We start from the raw sequence: 22,020 nt of genomic DNA on the forward strand, positions 1-22,020 counted from the left end.
GGAAGGATGTCAAAAGCACAAGTGATAAGAGAGAAAAAAATTGATAAACTAGACTTCATCAAAATTAAAAACTTTTGTTCTTCCAAGGATACAGTAAGAAAGTGAAAAGATAAGCCACAAATTGGGAGAAAATATCTGTAAATCATATACCTGATAAGAGAATCATATCCAGAATATATAATGTAAGGTTTTTTGGATTGGCTGGCATCAGAGAAAGAAAGACAGCAGAGTTGAAAGGGATAAGTTAAGAGGCTTTATTGGAGTGCTTCCGAGTGAGGGTCACGGGTCCAGAGAGAGAGAGAGAGAGAGAGGGAGAGAGGGGCACACAGACCTGGGCGAGCTTCACGGGTCCCACGAGTAGGACCAGAGAAGTCACCCCACCCAGAAGTCTGAGTGGGCTTATATAAGTTTTAGAGATGGGGGATGGGGGTTTCTTTGGCGGGAAGATTTTGGCACGAAGAGTGAGGAATTTTTCTTGCAGTTTTAGGGTGGGTACTGAGGAATGGGGGGGCTTCTTTTTTTCATTAAGGAAGGGAGGAGTGCCCACACCAGCCTTACATATAACTAACTCTTAGAACTCAGTGAAAAGAAGACAAATAATGGGCAAAAGATCTGAACAGACATTTCATCAAAGAAGTTATATGAATGGTCAATACACACATGAAATTATATCCAATATCTCATTGCTATGTGTGGAAGCTTGAAAAAAAAGAAAAAAAGATGTTCAATATCATTAGTTATTAGGAAAATGCAAATTAAAACCTTATTGAGATAATACTTCATACTCACAAGAATGGCTATAATAAAAAAAAAGCAGACAATAACAATTGTTGAGGAGGATGTAGAGAAACTGAAATCTTATATTGCTCCAGGAATGTAAAATGGTGTGGCCACTTTGGAAAATAATTTGGCAATTTCTTAAAATGTTAAACATAGATTTATCTTGTGACCCAGTAAATCTTCTCCTACATATTTACCCCCAAACAATGAAAATATAAGTCCACAGAGTCTTGTAAACAACTGATTATAGAAGCATCATTCATAGTAGCTGAAAAATGGAAAAATTCCAAGTGTGATGGTTTCACAACTCTGAAAAATTACTAGGAAGTTATTGAATTGTGCAATTAAAATGAGTAAATTTTATGACATGTGCCTCAATAAAGCTATTAAAAATTTTAAGTAAAATAATATACTTTGTAATCCAGAGCATAATTTCTAAAACAGTAGTAAACTCAGGCATATTTTCCAAACTAACAGAGAAGGGAAAGTAGAACTACAAAAATACTTAATAAAAAAGAAAAAGACAAGAAAAGGGACAAAGAGGAACATAAACCTCAGATAAGTAATGAGATTAAAATATAAATGGATTGATGGATTGTGTGCTATATATCTGTCTATTGCCTCTCAGCTCCAAATTCACCCTTTTTTCTTCTCTGTGAATATGGTTCTGAGCCTTTAAGTGGTTTTCATTTGCCAGATGGCACTGAAACTCTGTCATTAGAGGGCGCTAGAGGGACATTTCAGGAAGAAGGGGTTTTTACTTCCTGGTTCCGCTGTGCTCACTGCTGAGGTTCCTGCGGCGGAGGCAGTTCCAAGACGGTATCCGGCTTCTGCAACGCACGTGGTTTCCCCTGCCTCAGGCGCTTGACCTTTTTCCGGCACCAGGTTCTCGCAGTGCACAGTGGCCAGCAGCCATACCTTTCCTGGACATTGTAGCAGAATGCCTCAAGTGAGATCCCTCCTGGAAAACATCTTTCTCCAGCCCCCTACAGGGAGGATTTCCGGTAAGCTCCAGAGGGTGGATTTCCTCCTGTGGAACCACAGAGACTTCTTTGTCATCCGGTGAGCCATGCCCATAATCTCTTAGCCCTGGGCTGGCAGGAGTGTGAGTTGTACTTTTCCTTGGACATTCTACCTCTTCTCTAGAGTAGTGGCTGTTCCTCTTATCTGCTGTATTTATTAGAATTCTCTCTGCTTCTTAGTAGCCAATCCCTACTGCCCTAACCCCTGTTATAGTTAATACTTATTTATATAATATTTCCCTTTCAAATTACCATCTGGTTTCTCACTCCTGATTGGACCTAGACTGATACATGGACTAAATGTTCTAATTAAAGATAGAAAATTTCAGACTCAGTAAAAAAAAACTGAAATATATTTTGCGTACAAGAAGCATAGCTAAAACATACGGACACAGAAAGATTGAAAGTAAAAATATGGGAAAATATATACTGCAAAATGACCAAAGAAAAGCTGGGTACCTATTAAGGCAAAAGTAATTACCAGAGAAGAGAGAAGCACTTTATAATGATAAAAGGTTCAATTCACAGGAAGGTATAAAAAAGTTCTAAATTTCTGTGGTGACTGGTAACATGGCCTTAAAAAATATAAACGAAATATGGATGGAACCATAATAATAAATCCATAATCATGTGGAAGATTTTTTTTTTGGACACAGAGTTTCGCTCTGTTGCCCGGGCTAGAGGGGAGTGCTGTGGCATCAGCCTAGCTCACAGCAACCTCAAACTCCTGGGCCAAGCAGTCCTTCGGCCTCAGCCTCCCGAGTAGCTGGGACTACAGGCATGCACCACCATGCCCAGGTCATTTTTTCTATATATTTTTTAGTTGTCCAGCTAATTTCTTTCTATTTTTAGTAGAGACAGGGTCTCCCTCTTACTCAGGCTGGTCGAACTCCTGACCTTCAGGATCGTCCCTCCTTGGCCTCCCAGAGTGCTAGGATTACAGGCCTGAGCCACCACGCCCCACCCATGTGGAATACTTCCTTCTCAGTAATTGACAAAACAAGCAGAAAAGAAAATCAGTTCTTAGATTTGAAAAATATAATTAACAAAGTTTATTTTATTGCTTGCACAATCCACATTTTTTTCAAAGATAAGAAGGTCATTTATAAAAATTGACTATTTGTTGTACAATAGAGTTTAAACACATTTCAAAGGATTGAAATGATGTATAGTGTGTTTTCCAACCAAAGTGAACCTAATCTAGAAATTTATTATAGAAAATACTCCTATGTTTAGAAATTTTAAAATACATTACCAAATAACTCATGGATCAAAGAAACAATAACAATGGAAATTATATAATATTTTCAACTGAATAATAATAAAAATACAGTTTATTAGAACTTGTGTTGGCCAGGTGTGGTAGCTCATGCCTTTAATCCTGGCACTTTGGGAACCCAAGGTAGGAGGATTGCTTGAGGCCAGGAGTTTGAGACCAGCCTGAGCAACATAGTGAGACCCCCGTCTCTACAAAAAATAGAAAAATTAGCCAGGCATGGTGGCACACACTTGTAGTCTCATCTACTTGGGAGGCTGAGGCAGGAGGATCACTTGAGCCCAGGAGTTTGGGGTTGTAGTGAGCTATGATAAGCCACTGTACTCTGGCCTGGGTGACATAGTGAGACCCTGTCTCTAAAACAAAACAAAACAAAACAAAACTTGTGCAATGCAACTAAATAGTGCTTAGAGGTTAATTAATAAGCTAAAATGTATACATTAGGCAACAGGAAAACTTGAATATCAATGATCTAAGCATTCATTTCAGGAAGTTAGAAAAAGTATAGATTATTATGAAATGTCTGATTTCCTTAAGCACTAAGTTTGACACTTGATATCTCTGACACTTCACTTTGACACTTCTTGTTTTATTTTTATTGTGAAGGTACATCCTCAGTCTTTAAAATGCACGTTTTGGCTTGTGATTATCTTGCAGATTTTTTTAGAGCAATTTTTGTGAAAACATGGATAAGTCAAAAATTTGTGTTACTTTTGAATATGGGTTCTGCCATGGAACCAATGCAGTGCAGACAGCTTGAAATATCACTGAAGTGTTTGGGAAGGATGTGGCTAATGAACGCACAGTACGTCAGTGGTTTGAGAAGTTCCATTCTCGTGATTTTAATTTTGAAAGTGAGCCATGTGGGTGATCAGAGACCAAGGTGGATAATGATGAGCTGAAAGCTATAGTGGCAGTGAATCCATCTCTACCTATGCATGAATTAGCAGCAAGGTTTGACGTTATTATTCCAACAATATTGGACCATTTGAAACAAATACGCAAGGTCAAGCAGTTGGATAGATGGGTTCCACATGAATTAAACAAGCGTCAGAAGAGAAATTGTCTTGAAGCTTGCCTTTCTTTGCTGTCACAACATAAAGGTGAACCATTTCTACATTGTATTGTTACGTGTGATGAAAAATGGATTTTTTTTTTTTTTTTTTTTTTTTTTTTTGAGACAGAGTCTCACTCTGTTGCCCGGGCTAGAGTGCTGTGGCATCAGCCTCGCTCACAGCAACCTCAAATTCCTGGGCTTAAGCGATCCTTTTGCCTCAGCCTCCCGAGTAGCTGGGACTACAGGCATGCACCACCATGCCCAGCTAATTTTTTCTATATGTATTTTTAGTTGTCCAGCTAATTTCTTTCTATTTTTGGTAGAGACAGGGTCTCGTTCTTGCTCAGGCTGGTGTTGAACTCCTGAGCTCAAACGATCCACCTACCTCGGCCTCCCAGAGTGCTAGGATTACAGGCGTGAGCCACCGCGCCCGGCCGAAAAATGGATTCTTTTTGACAATTGCAAGTGTTCGGCACAGTGGTTGAATAAAGATGAAGTGCCGAAACACAGTCCAAAACCTAATAGTCATGAAAAAAAGCTAATGGTGGTCCAGTGCTGGTATTATGCACCACAGCTTCATGAAACCTGGTCAGTCAATTACAGGGTGTGTCTACTGCAACGAGTTGTACAGAAATGATGACAATGCTTGGGATTAAGCAGCCGAGATTGGTCAATAGAAACAGGCCAATCCTCTTGCAAGACAATGGTGAACCACATGTCGCACAAACAACACTGCTCAAACTACAGAGGCTGGACTTGGAAACTCTCTGTCATCCACCACATTCACCAGACCTTGCTTGCACCAACTGACTACCACTTCTTCTAGGCTTTGGCCACTTCTTGCAAGGAAAAATATTCAATTCTCAACAAGCTGTGGAAAACACCTTTCGTGATTTCATTGCCATTTGCTCTCCAGGCTTCTTTGCTGCTGGCATAAACAAGCTACTGTTTAAGATAGCAAAACTGTATCCATAGTTTAGCCCAGTGGTCCGTAATCTTTTTGGCACCAAGGACTGGTTTCATGGAAGACAATTTTTCCATGGACTGAGGGAGGGATGATTACAGGATGATTCAAGCACATTACATTTATTGTGTACTTTATTTCTATTACATTATAATGTATAATGTATAATGTATATTTCTATTACATTATAATATATAAAGAAATAATTATACAACTCACCATAATGCAGAATCAGTGGGAGCCCTGAGCTTGTTTTCCTGCAACTAGATGGTCCCATCTGGAGGTCATGGGAGACAGTGATTTATTATGATCTCTGTGCGGTGAAAGCTCTCTGCTAATGGCAATCTGTATTTGCAGTTGCTCTCCAGCACTAGCATCACCACCTCAGCTCCACCACAGATCATCAGGCATTAGATTCTCATAAGGAGTACACAGCCTAGATCCCTCACATGCACAATTTACAGTAGGGTTCATGCTCCTATGAGAATCTAATGCCAAGGCATAGCTGAGGTGGTGACGTGAGTGATGGGGATCGGCTGTAAATATAGATGAAGTTTTGCATTGCTTGCCGGCCTGCCGCTCAGCTCCGGCTATGCACCCAGTTCCTAACAGGACCCTGGTACTGGTCTACGGCCCCCAGGGGTCGTTGACCACAAGTTTAGGTGCATAATTTGATTAATTGTACTGCTTGATGTTTGAGATCTAATAAAGTACACTTTTGATTTGAAATCAGACGTTTCATATTTAATGACCTAATATTAACACTATAAAATAAACCCCAAAACATCAGGGTAAGAAGAAATGAAGATAAGAATAGAAATTAATACAATTTTAAAAACCATGCAGTTGAAAACAACATAGCTAAAATTAAATTGATAAACTTCTGGTGAGACTGATAAAAAAAGAGAGAAAGCACAAATAACCATTTGTTCTAAGCTCTTAAAAAATTTACTAAGATGCTATTATGAATGACTTTATACTAACAAGTTTGAAATTCTAGACAAAATTGTCAAATTCCTAGAAAAATACAACTTATCTAATGTCATACAAGAAAACTAGATAATCAAAAGTCTTATAGCCATTAAACAAATTGAGCCTATAATTAATTGCCGCAAAAAAAACTCCAAGCCAAGACAGCTTCACTATTATGCAACCTTTAAGAAAAAAAGAATGCCTGTTTTAAAATTTTCTACCAGAGCATAGGAGGCCAACATAATAACCTTGATACCAAAACTCAAGAAGGATATAATAAGAAATGAAAATTACAAGAATATTATGAGAAATAAATACCTCTCAAAGTGTAGATGAAGAAATTCTACACAAAATAATCTCAAACAAAATCCAACAATATATAAATGAGATAATATGTCATTTTAGCTTGTTCAGGCTGCCATGGCAAAATACTTAAACAAGAGAAGTTTATTTTCTCACAGTTCTGAAGGCTGGAAAGTTCAAGATGAAGGTTCTGGCAGAGTTTGGTTTATGGTGAGGGCTCTCTTCCTGGCTTGCAGATGTTGGCTTTGTCCTCACATAACCTTTTCTCTGAGTGTGGGCATTTGGAGAGAGAGAAAGCTCTCTGGTATCTCTTCTTATAAGGACACTAATTTTATGGGATCATCCAAAGGGAGTGGATGCCTTGAAGGTTAGGGCTTCTTATGTGAATTTTAGGGGTACATAATACAGCTGCCTTGAAGGTTAGGGCTTCTTTTGTGAATTTTAGGGGTACGTAACCATTCAGTTCATAACATACATCATGACCAAGTGGGATTTATGCAAGGAATGCAGTGTAATTCACACATTATCAGAATAAAAGGAAAACTATAGAATTTTTTCAATAGATGCAGGAAAGTATTACTAGTATGTGATGCTATTCAATATCCATTAGTTGATAAAACTTAACATTTCTTAGAAAACTAGGAAAAGAAGGGAATTTTCTTAATCTACCAAAAATTTACAGTAAGCATCATACTGGTGAAATGTTGAAAGCTTTCCTTTTGATGTCAGGGATAAGACAAGGATGTTAGCTCTCACTATTTCTGTTTAGTGTTGTGACAACTCTAACTAGGACAGTAAGGCAAGAAAAAAAAATAAAAGCTGTCATCATCAGTTCCAGCTGCTATAACAGAATACCGTAAACTGGGTGGCTTAAAAAACAAACATTTATTTCTCACAGTTCTGGGGGCTGGAAGTCTGAGATCAGGGTGCCAACATGGTCAGGGCCCTCTTCCTGGTTCACAGACAGCTGCCTTCTGGCTATATCCTCACATGGTAGAGAGAGGGAGAAAAAGAGAGAGAGAGAGTGCGAGTGAGCAAGCTCAAGCCCAGGTCTCTTCATTTCCTTATAAGGGCACTAACCCCATCTTGGCGGCTCCATCCTCATGACCTCATCTAAACCTAATTACCTGCCAAAGGCTCCACCTCCAGATACCATCACATTGGGGATTAGGGATTGAATTTTGGTGGGGACACAAACATTCAATCCACAGCAAAAAGTATATGGATTAGAAAGTGTGCTAATTATTAAGTTATTGTCTCTCAGCTTGAAACCTGCTTAGTGATGTTCATTTTGGGACTCTGCAAGCCACATTTCTTTGCCAGATGGTTCCCTGCTAGGCTCTGCCTGTAAGAGTCTCTGAGTCATGGAAATTGTGTGTGTGTGTGTGTGAGTCATCTTGTAGTCCACCTGGTAAATAGTTTTCACATACAGAAAACCCTAATTTAGAAGAAACCTTTGAATTCTTATTTTCAGTATTATTAGGAAACTAAGTAAAATTTTTGAAAAGGATCCTCATCACTCCTTTTAAAAATATACAAACACATCAGCTGCAATCTCATGAAACATGTTTTGTTCTAAGTAGTAATTTATGCTAATTGGGATTAATCTGTTCAAGCCATTAAACCAGTAACCCATAGAGCAGTGGGCAGATATGTTAGTCCAGGCTTATATTACTGTGTGACCTCATCCCTCTGTTTTGGATCCAGAGAAGTTTCCTGTCTGAGTGTGAACTGTTTCCTTGCACTTGGCTTGAATCTCAAACCCCAGATTCTGCCTATAAGGTTAACACTCTGGTTCTAATTGTATCTTTTCTCCGTGTGGGAACTTTAAATGCAGACATTTCCCCATAACTCTAACCTGAATACAGAAATCAGCATTTACCATAGTGAATAGCATTTCTGCTATGGTGAATAGCATTTACCATAGTATTTTTTCATTTATTCCTTGGGGAATGAAACAGAGCTCAGGTTATGAACCAAGCTGAAAAAGCTACTTTAGTTTATTTAACTATAGATAGTCCCTAACTTATGATAGTTTGACTTAGGATTTTTTGACTTTATGATGCTGCGAAAGCAATACATATTCATTAGAAGCTGTACTTCGAATACTCATGTAACCATTCTGTTTTTCACTTTTAGCCCAGTATTCAATAAATTACATGAACTGTTCAACACTTTATTATAAAATAGGCTTTGTACTAGATGATTTTGCCCAACTAATGTAGGCTAATGTAAGTGTTCTGAGTATGTTTAAGGTAGGTTAGGCTAAGTGATGAGGTTCAGTAGGTTAGGTGTATTAAAGGCATTCTCAAGATATTTTCAACTTACCGTGGGTTTATTGGGACAGAACCCCATCTTAAGTTGAGGAGCATCTGTAATTCATTCTGTTTGAGGAGGTAATCATCATGTCAAATGTGAGTAAAGTAACTAAAGAGATGGTGGTCAGGGTGGTGGTGGGAGGCTCCTTAGTTCTTAGGAAAGTATACTACATGTAGAAAACGGGATGATAATTTTTTCATATAATGAGAAGTTAATGAGTTCAAATGAAATATAATGGGTTTTCTGGGTTAGATACAGCCCCATTGATATAATAATGGTTTCCTCATTTCTACCTAGAACCTAGGCATGATCTAACAATAGAAAGGCTATCTGAATTTTAGTACTGGAAAATTCTATGGTGTTTCCTAATAGTCTGATGTTAATTTAGAACCTTTTTGAGTTTCCAGAATCAAGGCAGTATGAATAGGAGACAGCTATGCTTCTGACAGCTTCTTGAAAATACTGCCATTATTTTACAGAGGCTTTATACAAGGTAATTAATTACATGGTTTCCAATTTGTTCTTTGCAGTTTAAAAAAGAGTTAAAGTTCCCTCAGGATCCATTTTAGTAAATGCATCCAGAGCCAAATAAGACTTTATGAAATCTAAATAATAATTTTTGTTCAGACAACTTATTTAAGGAGTTCATTCTTGAGTGTTCTACTCTTTACCTTAAACATCTAAAATTAAAATTGGTCTGTTTTTTGGTGGGGAAAAAAGACAAAGGCTAGTGACTAACATCAATTTTGCTCAACCTTTTCTCTGAGTCCAATTCAGTAATAAAGAGAGTGGTGTAGGCAATTCTATCTGTTTCTTCACATGTCTGGTAATTTTTTTTATTATAAACCGATATGGTGGATGAAAGGTGGGGAGACTGTGGATTCTGAGATCTTCCTCTGAAGAGTGTTGAATTGTGTTCTAGTACGTAGTTAAATTACTGCAGAATCGTCCTGACATTGTAGTCTTAGTTACAGGTTTGTTTAGTGTGGATCTATTTAGCTTTTCTTTGGGGCATATCCTTTTCCAGGGAGTTGGTATTTACTCATAAGGCATGGTCCTTCTGGGGTTTCAATAGAGAGCTCAAGTTGTTTAGTAAGCCCCTATAACTCATATGGTGTGAGGTTAGGGTCTAATTTAATCTTTCTCTATGTAGACATGCAATTGTCCCAGCAAAATTTGTGGAAAAGATTATCTTTTCCTCACTGGATTGCCATGGGACCTTTGTCAAAAATGAATTGATCATACATGGTTTATTTCTGGATAAAATTCAGCTCCATTTTTCTACATGTCTATTTTTATGTCAGTACCACACTCTCTTAATTACTGGAGCTTTATATTAAGTTTTGAAATCAAGTAGTATAGGTCCTCTAACTTTGATCTTCTTTTTCAAGATTATTTTTTCACTATTCTGGGTTCTTTGCATTTCCATATACATTTTAGGATTAGCTTGCCAATTTTGCAAAAATAAGCCTGCTGAAATTTTGGTAGGGATTGCACTGAATTTATATATCAAATGGGAGAGCACTGGCATCTTGTAATAGTGAATTTTCCAAATCTATGAACATGCGATGTCTATTTATTTAAATCTTTAAAAATTTCTCTTAGCAATGTTTTTATTTTTCAGTGTATAATATCTTACACTTCTTTTGTCAGATTTATTCCTAAGCATTTGGTGATATTCTAAATTGAATTTTCTTATTTTCATTTTCATATTCTTTCTTTCTTTTTTTCTTTTTTTTGAGACAGAGTGTTGCTTTCTTGCCCTGGCTAGAGTGAGTGCCATGGCACCAGCCTAGCTCACAGCAACCTCAAACTCCTGGGCTTAAGCGATCCTACTGCCTCAGCCTCCCAAGTAGCTGGGACTACAGGCATGCGCTACCATGCCCGGCTAATTTTTTCTATATATATTTTAGTTGGCCAGATAATTTTGTTCTATTTTTAGTAGAGACGGGGTCTCGCTCTTGCTCAGGCTGGTCTCAAACTCCTGACCTTGAGTGATCCACCCGCCTCGGCCTCCCAGAGTGCTAGGATTACAGGCGTGAGCCACCACGCCTGGCCTTCATATTATTTTTTGCTAGAGTTATGCAACTGATTTTTTTTTTTTTTTTGAGACAGAGTCTCGCTCTGTTACCTGGGCTAGAGTGTCATGGCATCAGCCTAGCTCACAGCAACCTCAAACTCCCAGGCTCAAGCAATCCTGTCTCAGCCTCTTGAGTAGCTGGGACTACAGGCATGCACCACCACGCCTAGCTAATTTTTTTTTTCTATTTTTAGTTGCCCAGCTAATTTTTTTCTATTTTTAGTAGAGACGGTCTGTTTTTATATGTTGATCTTTAATAATGTGATCTTGCTAAACATATTTATTAGTTCTAATACTTCTTTGGAGGGGTTTCTTCAGATTTCCTACATATAGGATCATGTTGCCTACAAATAAAGATAATTTTGTTACTTCCTTTCCAATCTGGATGCTATTCATTTCTTTTTCTTACCAGATTGCATTTGCTAGAATCGCTAGTACAATGTTGAAGAGGTGAGAGCATAGATCTTTTCCTTATTCCCAATCTTAGGGGGCAAGCCTTCAGCATTTATTTCACTATTAAGTATGATGTTCTTTGTAGGTTTTTTGTGGTTGCTTTTTATCAGGTTGAGGAAGTTAGTTAATATTCCAAGTTTGCTGAGAGTTTTTAGCATGAATGAGTGTGGGATATTGTTAAATTATGTTTTTCCTGTATATATTTGAACAATCATGTGGTTTTTGTCCTTTATTAAAATGATATGTTATATTAATTGAATTTTGGATGTTAAACCAACCTTGCACACTGGAATAAATCATATTTGGTCATAGTGTATAATCTTTTTCATATATTACTGGCTTTGGTTTTGTTAGTATTTTGTTGATGTCCCCTCTTTTATGTATTCTCTCTGTCTCTCTCCGTTTCTGTCTTGATCAGTATATCTAAAGATTTTTCACTGTTGTTGAACTTTTCAAAGAACTAACTTTTGGTTTCATTGTTATTTTTTTCTACTCTTTTTCCATTTTCTATTTCACTGATTTCCACTCAAATTTTTATTATTTCTTTCACTTCTGCTAATTTTGGTTAGTTTGTGCTTACTTTTTGGCTCCTTAAGGTAGAAGCATAGGTTTTTTTTTTTTTTCCCCTTAAAAGCCTCAATCTCCTTATCATAGGTTGTTGATTTGAGACATTTTATCTTTTCTAATACAGGTCTTTAAATCTATAAATTTGCCTCTAAGCATTGCTTTACCTACATCCCATTAGTTTTGATATGTTGAGTTTTTATCATTTAGTTCAAAATATTTTGTAATTTCCTTGATTTCTTCTTTGACACATGAATTATAGAGGAGTGTATTATTTAATTTCTAAATATTTGTGAATTACTCATTTTTTTTGGTTGTTGATTTTTAATTTAATATTGGTGTGGTTAGAGAACATGCTTTGCCTGATTTCTAGCCTTTTAAATTTTGTTTTATGGCCTAACATTTTGTTTATCTGGGAGAATGATGCATGTGTGCTTGAAAAGAATATTTAGTAAGCTGATTTTATATGGAGTGGTCTATTGATTATCAGTTAGGCCAAATTGGTTGATGGTATTGTTCAAGTCTTCTATATCCTTGCTGGTTTTTGTCTAATTGTTTTATTTATTTTTGAGAATGGGTTATTGAAGTATCTAACATTATTGTTGAATGGTCTATTTCTTCAATTCTGTCAGTTTTAGCTTTATGTTTTTTGGTCTCTGTTAAGTATGTTTATATTTACAATAGTTGTATCTTCCTGATAAGTTGATCTTTTATCATCATAGAATATCCTTCTTTGTCTCTAGTAATATTTTTTGTCCTAAAGTCTATTTTGCCTGGTATTACTATAGTCATTCCACCTCTCTTTTGGTTATTGTTTGCATGGTATATCTTTTCCATCCATCTACTTTCAATCTATTTGTCTTTGAATTCAAAATTTGACTTTTGTAGGCAACATAATATGAATCTTGTTTTTAATCCAGTCTGACAATCTTTGAAATTTGATTGGAGTGTTTAATGCATTTATATTTTACTTTCATTGATTTTTCTATGGTTTTTCTACTCTGTTTATGTTCTGATCCTTATTATTTCCTTCCTTCTGCTAACTTTGGGTTTAGTTTGCATTCACATTTAATATTATTACAGATGTGGTTGGATTTACATCTGCCATGTTGCTATTCATTTTCTGTATTAATCATGTGTTTTTCTTGTTCTTCCTTTACTGTCTTCTTTTGTATTAAATAGATATTTTCTAGTGTCCCACTTTAATTTCTCTGTTGATTTTTTTGCTTTTTAAAAAAAAAATTATATTCTAAGTGGTAGATCTAGGGATTACCATGTATCTCAATTTATCATAAGCAATTTCAGATGAATGCTTACTTAATTCCAGCAATATACAGAAACTTTGCTGTGATATTTGTGTTATTGTTGTCAATCATATGCCATCTCTATACGTTATAAACTCAACACTATAGTGTTATAATTATGGCATAAAAATTATACAATGTTCATCTTTTAAAGAAGAGGAGAAAGGAGAAAAAACATTTATATAGAGTCTTTGATTTATTTCCTTGGAAATGCATCATTTTTAGTATTCTTTTTCTTCCTGTGCATTTTAGTTACTACATACATCATTCCTTCCTTCAATATACAGTTCCATTCTCTCCACTCTCCTTTGTGCTATCATTGTCATATGTATTACCTATTAATATAAACTCAATGATGCCATAATTATTGTATCATGTATTTGTTTTAAAATCAGTTGAAATGAAAAGAGAGAAATTTATATTTATGCCATCTTTTATCATTACCTTTATAATTACCTTTACCAGCATTTTTTATTTCTTTGCATGGATTTTAGATGCCATCTGGTGTCATTTCCTTTCAGCCTGAAGAACTTGCTTTAATATTTCTTAATAGTTTCAGTGACGTATAATTTACATAACTTACAATCTCCCCATTTAAGTGTACAATTCAGTGGCTTTTATTATATTCACAGATATTTGTAACCATCAGCACAATTTAGAATATTTTCATCACCTGAAAAAGAAACCCCATACTCTTTAGCTATCATCCTCCAACCACTGCCCTCTCACCGGCCCTCCCTCAGCCCTAAGCAACCACTTGTCTACTTTCTATCTCTGTAAGTTTCTATTTCTTTCTTTCTTTTTTTGAAATTTTATGCTCCACAGAAAAGTAATATCTCCTTATTCTAGATTCTCATATGAATGGAATCATAAAATGTGTAGTCTTTTGTGACTGGCTTCTTTCACTTAGCATAATGCTTTCAAGGTTCATTTGTGTTATAGCATGTATTATTATTTCATTCTTTTTTATAGATGAATATTCCATCATATGATATATTACATTTTGTTTATCCATTTGTCTGTTGATAAACATTTGTGTCACTTCCACCATTGACTATTATGAATAACATTATTCATAATAGTCAATGGTGGAAGTATATGTAAGTTTCCTTGTGAACATGTGTTTTCATTTCTTTTGGGTATAAACCTGAGAGTGGAATTGCTGGGTCATATAGAGTCATATAGAGATTCTGTTTAATTGTTTGAAGAACTGACAAACTATTTTCCAAAGTGGCTGTCCCAGTTTACATTCCCAGCAGCACTGTATGAGGGTTCTGATTTCTCCACATCGTTGACAATAACAATTTCATTTTGCTCTTGATTTTATGTATCAGAAATTTAGAAACGGCCCAAATGAGAAGTTCTTGCTTTGGTTATCTCATGTGGTTGCAGTTAGATATTGGCTGGGGCCACAGTCTTAAGAAGATGCATCTGAGTTGGATGTCCAGAATGGTTCATTTATAATATATAGCTGCCAGTTGATGCTGGCTGTTGACTAAAGATCACCTGGCTGTTGACTTAAGGTCACGTAGCTGTTGACCAGAACATCTGCAAGTGGCTTCTTCAGCCTGATGGTCTTCTTACAGAGTGGATAGTTCCCCCAGAGTCCATTTATTTTTACAAATATTTTAATGACTATATGTTTTTACATTTTTAAAGTTTTACTTATTTCGTTTTTTTTTTTTTTTTTGAGACAGAGTCTCACTCTGTTGCCCAGGCTAGAGTGAGTGCCGTGGCGTCAGCCTAGCTCACAGCAACCTCAAACTCCTGAGCTCAAGCGATCCTCCTGTCTCAGCCTCCTGAGTAGCTGGGACTACAGGCATGCACCACCATGCCCGGCTAATTTTTTCTATATATATTTTTAGCTGTCCATATAATTTCTTTCTATTTTTAGTAGAGATGGGGTCTCGCTCTTGCTCAGGCTGGTCTCGAACTCCTGAGCTCAAACGATCCGCCCACCTCGGCCTCCCAGAGAGCTAGGATTACAGGCGTGAGCCACCGCGCCCGGCCTTATTTCATTTTTGATCCAGTTTTTTTTTCTTTTCTAATTTCCTTGGTCTTTTGTTATATTTCCATTTTTGTCTGTTCATTTTTAATCATCCCTACAGAATATGATTTATAATACTTTTATCTGTGTTTTTGGAAATCTAATCCCATTATTCACTTTGTCCACTGACTCTGGCACATGTAGATTGCTTCTTTGCATGTTTTGTAATTTTAGATTGTGATCTCATCTTCAGTGTGGTTTCATCTTTGAGAACCTTGTGCAGTGTAAATTAAAGGCATGTTCACTTAACTGCCTATATCTGCGTGCTTCTCGTAAGTGCCCCAGGGATATTACTAATTGGTAACTACAATTATGTCTAGGAGTATTCAATGGACAATCCTATTTGTCTTCCCATAGAAACATTTTCTTTGATAATAGGATTTCTGGAATTAAGACTCCACTTCTAATTTTTAAAGGCTCTAAAATAAAAATAATTTTGACCAAAATTTAAATTATAGGTTTGGGTGTATTTGAAATGCTTTCCTCACACAAATAGAGAAATTTCTTTTTATTTTCTTTTTCTTTTTTTAGAGACAGCGTCTCATTACATTGCCTAGGTTGTACTTGAACTGGGCTCAAGCAGTCCTCCTACTGCAGCCTCCTGAGTAGCTAGGACTACAGGTGCATGCCACCATGCCCCAGGAAATTTCATTTTAATATTCATCATAAAGCTTAAAGCTATGAAGTTATTCTTATTACAATAAATAATGTCCTGATAGAAAGCAAAATTATAACATTTTAACTATGTGTTAATTTTGTGTTAGATTAAGTGCTTCATATTATTTATCTCTCTTATGAACCTAGAAAGGTATGTATTATTATTCGCTTTTCTAAATGGAGACATTGAAGCTCAGAGAAGGGTAGATCTGGGAGTCAGACATGTCTGTTTAACTTCAAAGCCTAGACTTTAACAGCAAGATGTTAGTGCTTTTATTTTATTATTATTTTTTTTCTTTTTCTTTCTTTTTTTTTTAGAGACAAGGTCTTACTCTGTCACTCAGGCTGGAGTGCAGTGGCACAATAGAACTCCTGGAGTCAAGCTATCCTCCTGCCTCAGCCTCCTGAGTAGCTGGGTCTACCGGCACATGCCACCTGCCTGGCTAGTTTTTCTTATGTTTTGGAGAAACAGGGTCTTACTGTGTTATCAAGGCTGGTCTCGAGCTCCTGGCTTCAGGTAATCCTCCAGCCTCAACCTCCCAAACTGCTGGAATTAGAGGCGTGAACCACGGCCCCGGCCTATTGTATTTTTCAAATACTATGCTAAAAATAGATATATCCAGGGCAGTATAGAGCTCTTTTCACTGTAGTTACTTAAGGCTCCAAGCTGCTACCATCTTGAACATTGCTAATCACTGTGTTAGAAGAGAAAGAGAACTCTAGGATGTCTTGCACCAACAATTACATGCTCTGGTTCAGAAATAGCACACATCATTTCTACTCACAACTCATTGACCAGTACTGGTCACTTTCCCCATCCACTCACAAGTGAGCCAGGAATTACAATCCTATTAGAGTCATGCACTGCATAATGACATTTTGGTCAATGATGGACCACACATACCAAGGTGGTCCCATAAGATTATAATACTGCATTTTTACTGTACCTTTTCTATGTTTAGATACACAAATACCATGGTGTTACAACTGCTTACAGTATTCAGCACAGTAACATGCTGTGCAGGTTTATAGCCTAGGAGCAATAGACTATACCATATAGCTTAGGCGTATAGTAGGCTATACCATTTAGGTTTATATAAGTATACTCTGTGATGTTTACATGATGACAACATTGCCTCAATATGCATTTCTCAAGAATGTATTCCCTTCATTAAACAATGCATGACCGTATATGCCTGGAAGGCAGAGATATATAGTGAGTTAAATATTTAATGACTATCAAATGTATATCAATTTCAACTAATGGCTGGTGCCCTCCCAGGTCATGATATGGTTTCAACAGTTCCAGATATCACATCTAGAGAAAAAGCACTCAGAAAAGGAAACATCATTATTCTTATCAGCAAGAAGATTTTCCCTAGAAGCCCTCAACAGAATTCCTTCACTTAGTATTGGCCAGAAGTGTATCATATGTCTCACATGTCCATTCTTTTCATAGCTCGCTGTAGCCTCCAACTCCTGGAGGGCTTAAGTGATCCTCATGCCTCAATCTCCCAAGTAGCTGGGATACAGTCATGTGCTGCCACACCTGGCTCATGTGTCCATTCTTAACCAATCACTGGCAAGAGGAATGAGATTATTAGGGTTGGCTCAGCCCAATTGGGATCCATCTTCTAGAGCCAGGTATTGGGTCACTTGCCCCTAAAGCTAATGGCTGTCTGAAGTTTGTATAGATGTTGGAAAATATACTTCTCTGGCACTTTTTAGTAAGCCATATCCACAAAGGAAGAATTCTTCTATACTGTCAATAACTTCAGGCACTGAAACCAAAATGAGAAAGTAGGGAAATGGATGTAGGCAGGAAATCAATCTGATCTTTTACAAAGGGCAAACAAAGAGGCCTAGAATTGTCAACAAGGAATATTATACAATGCAATAAGGATTGGAATAAATAACTTCTAATATCCTATCCCCAAAGAATAGATCTATCCATTTATAAATCCACTTATAAATACCCATTTATGAATTTTGTTTATTATTGAAGAATTTTCATTTGCTACAAAGGTGTGTATACAACTTTATCCAGAATGACCTGACTTACCATACTACCTCTAAACTAGCTAAAGTTTATTGAGAATTTATTATACTATGTGCCAGACACATGTAGCTTGCTACTTGGATTGTATAATTTAATCCATATAGTGATCATATGAGTTGGGTCATAAACAGTTCTCCCATTTTAGAGATAAAAAAACTAAGGTTCAGTTCTGATATGTAATTTGACTAGGGTCACACAACTAATAAGTGTTGCAATCAGATGTTAAACAGAAGCAATTTGATTCCAAAGTTTATGTTTTAAGCTATGTTAGTTATACTTCCTCTACTAGTAATATTTGTTTGTGTAATTAAGAAGTGTTTATTGCATTTCTACTTGATAAACACATGAGGCCCTGTCCTGTGTTTTGGGGATTCAGCAATTAACAAAATAAATCCATGCCTTCATGAGTTTACATTCTAGTGGCGGAGTCAGATAAATAAAATAAATGATATAGGGTATTAGAAGAAGATAAATGACATGGAGAAAATAAAATGCTTGTGTGTGTGATTCAATTTAAAATCACAAGGTGACATTTAAGCAAAATCTTGGCAGAGAGAAAGAAATCAGGAGAAAGAATGGTCAAGCTGACAGCGCAGCAACTGCAAAGGTTGAAGTGGGCGCTTGCCAGATGAATGTGAGACACAGTAAGGAGGCCAAGGTGGCTAGAGTAGACTGACCTAGGAGGTAAATTGTAGGTGATGAGATGAGAGAGATAATGCCCTTCTTTTGAGACTTTACATCTGGGTCTTTGTAAGAACTTTAGTTTTAACTCTGGGGAGGCTAAAGCCAGGGTATACTTTAGGGTTATACCTGGCTTGGTTTTAGTGGGATCACTCTGGCTGCTCCATGGAGAGCAATGAGGAGGTAATTGTAGCATTAATAATTCTGGTGAGATGCTGGTGTCCTGGGCCAAGGTGATAGCAGTGGATGAGCTCTATATATCTGAGTATATTTTAAAGATAGAGCTGCCAGCTTATAAGGTGGATGTGGGATATAAGAAAAAGAAGAATCAAGGATACCTCCCAAGATATTTTTTGCCTGAGCTAAAGGATGACATTAACATTATCAGGAATGGGAAAGGCTGTGGGTGGAGCCATTTTGGAAGATAAGAAGTTCATTTGTGAACAGATAAATTTGAGATTTCATTAAACTTCCAAGTGGAGATTATTTTAAAAGTTTTAAAGAAGGCACTTAGGTATAATATGTTTGATCTTTTAAATGTTAACTTTTAAATTTGCTGGCCCTCCCAAAGAATATTTCCATTTCATAAAAATCAGTAAGGAAGAACAATTATAAAACAAATTGTTAGTCTTATGTAGATAAAATAGAATCTAATCCACTTTCTCCTAATTGATATGGCAGTGTGGTGTCCCGGTAGCTCACCGTGACTGTATAGTGGTTAGTACTCTGTGTTGTGATATGGCAGTAAAATAGTTTGAGTACTTACTGAGAGAAGCGTCATAGCATAGTGGTTTAGTGTCTTGATTGCAGAACCAGTTTGCCTAGGTTTAAATCCTTATTGTGCTACTTATTGCTTTGTGACTTTGGGTGAATTAAATTCACCTCTCAGTGCCTCAGTTCTGTCATCTGTATGATGATGAAAATAATACCTACCTAAAAGGGATTAGTTTATATTTGTAATGTGTTTAGAGCAGTGCCTGATACACAGTGCTAAGTATGTGGTACAATTTGTCTTTCAGATAATCTGCTAAAAGTCTGTTTTATACTTGTCCTGAATATACTGATAAGGCCTAACCAAACGATACCATCCCTTTAAAAAAGGTTATGTGTTTCACATAAAGCCATGCATCTGCAAACATGTGCTGATGAAAAGTACAATTCCCAGAAAGGAGTTATATAAACTCAGTTCTATAAAAGCTTTAATGTTTCTGGTCTGCTTGCTTCTATGTGTTAGCTCTTAACTAAAATTATGAATTGGTTCTTTCTATCTATAATAGTACATAAGGATTCTTAAAATGTGAATCTTATAAAAGCGATTCTTTAAAAAAAATTGACAATGGCTAGCCCATTCTATGGACTTAGGGTGCAGTCTCTTACTGCAATTGCTTATTGCTACTGTAAGTAACAGTGCTTATCAAACTGTTTTCCAAGGAGGTTTTCACCTTTCCATATCTTCTGCAAATAGTCTGTAAAAATTATTATAGGGAAATGATTTTTTTTTTTTTGTTTGGTGCTGAATCTCTATTTTCTGTGTGCATCTCCTGCTTTGCTGTCTCAGTATTCTGCCTTTGGCATGTTGACAGGAGGGTTTTATGGTGAAGATTCTTTTGACAGGATAATTTCCATATTAATTTCAAACTGAAAATAGATACCACATTGCATGGGTACACCCTTAGTCTGCGTAGGTTGAGTGGGACTGACCCTACTCCTTGTCTCCAGGAATGGGGACTATGACACAAACTTCGCCAATTGGGGATTTTCTTAGGGCTTTTGCTGGAACCATTGGGAAAGTGGGGTTCTCTTTGTTGGGATTTCTAGCTATAGAGATACTGGTGGTCATCTCTGCCATCACATGAAGAAAGCTTGTTGGGAAATGAAGGCAGTACGGAGGAAAGCAGTGGTAAGAGACAAAGAAAAATAGGTTTCTAATTATATTTTTAACTATTTCATCCATTTCTGAAGCTGAATGACTCAGTTATATGATCCAATAAACTTTCCTCCCCCCTTTTAAAATCAGGGTTTTAGTCCTCTATAAATGATTGAATCTAAATTACTGATCTATGGCATATTCTGTGTAAGGCTTTCAAGCACTTCTCCAGGTGTGATAACCAAGGTTTTATTACTTAAGCATTTTAATACTTAAATATTAATATTTCATGATCACTGTTATATAGAACACATATACACACTTATAGCACATAAAATGAAATGAATTAACATGTAAAACTTAAAAATATGTCTTATGATATGTGGCTATAATTGAATTTTGTGATAATTTGAAAATTATAATTGGTAGTTTCAGAGTAAGGCATCTAGTCAAAAGAGCAAATGAGTAATTAAATGATTGCAGAAGGAAAGAAAACATTACTTATATGCAGCAAGGACGTTCATTCTTTGCTTCATAAATACATTCACATTAGAAACAACCAAGTTTATTACAGGTCCATGGTCCCTTTTTCTGAAAGCCCTGAAGACAGAATTTTTTTAAAGCCAGAATTCTTCAGCTCTTCTAAGCTCCCTTTTTTGGTCTGCTCCTCTGGGTCTCTATTATATTGAAGATTTTCCTCAAATGTTTGTTGATGCTTATCTGTCTGTTCATATTTGAATGTGAAGCAATAAAAGGCTTATCAGAGCATATTTCACCACCACTGCCTTGGGCATATCAACTTGGAGGACTTTATTACTGACTGAATTGATAATCTATCATTTTGAATACATCATGCCTTAGTTTGCTGTTATTGACATTTAATGATTTCTGTTTTGAATTTTAAATAATATATATTTTTGTATACAAATACCTGCATTTCTGATTAGAACCCTAGGATAAAACAGAATGTAATTTCTGGTTTAAAGAATAGAACATACTTAACATTTGACAATTATTGTTAAATAACCCTTCAGAAATGAGCTAATTTATAATACCACAAGTACTCTATGTCATCTTCATCAACACTGAAGTATCTTATTTTTCCTAAATAGGTAAAAAAATAATGTATCACTGGTTGTAATAGATTTCTTTAATAATATTTTACTTTACTATTTTTTTATTTTCTTATATGTTCTATTTATGTCACTATTTCATTTTCTATTGGAGTCTGTGTTTTTAGGTATTCATATAAAGTTTTATGTATAGTATTTTGTGGCAAATCTATTCCCAATTTTTTTCTTTGCTTTCAAATTTTTGTGGTATTTGACTAATGGGTAAACAGAAAGCAGAGTTCTGTACTCAATCATTCTGTCTGGTTTGCTGAGATCTAGAAGATTCTTTGCTGGTGGGTGCCTAACACTTGCATTCTCACTGTAGTTTTCAAAGTGGAAATATTTTTATTGCTTCTAGTAATTAAAAAAGTAATAAATGAATGTTCTTCTAACAAAGCGTTCAAACAGTATAGAAATATATAAAGTAGAAAATTAAAGGCTCCATTTTCGTATAACCACCTGCAGATAGTATGGGAAGATTTAGTCGTACATGCAAAGAGATG

At 36.2% G+C, this 22,020-nt stretch overlaps 1 protein-coding gene across 3 annotated transcripts in view; it reads left to right on the plus strand.

Moving 5' to 3' along the window:
* Positions 1 to 22,020, plus strand: part of PPHLN1 (periphilin 1) — a 182,086-nt gene that overhangs the window by 29,076 nt on the left and 130,990 nt on the right. The window lies entirely within an intron of this gene.

This window comes from Eulemur rufifrons, chromosome 16 (genome assembly GCF_041146395.1).
Source record: "Eulemur rufifrons isolate Redbay chromosome 16, OSU_ERuf_1, whole genome shotgun sequence".
NCBI lineage: Eukaryota > Metazoa > Chordata > Mammalia > Primates > Lemuridae > Eulemur > Eulemur rufifrons.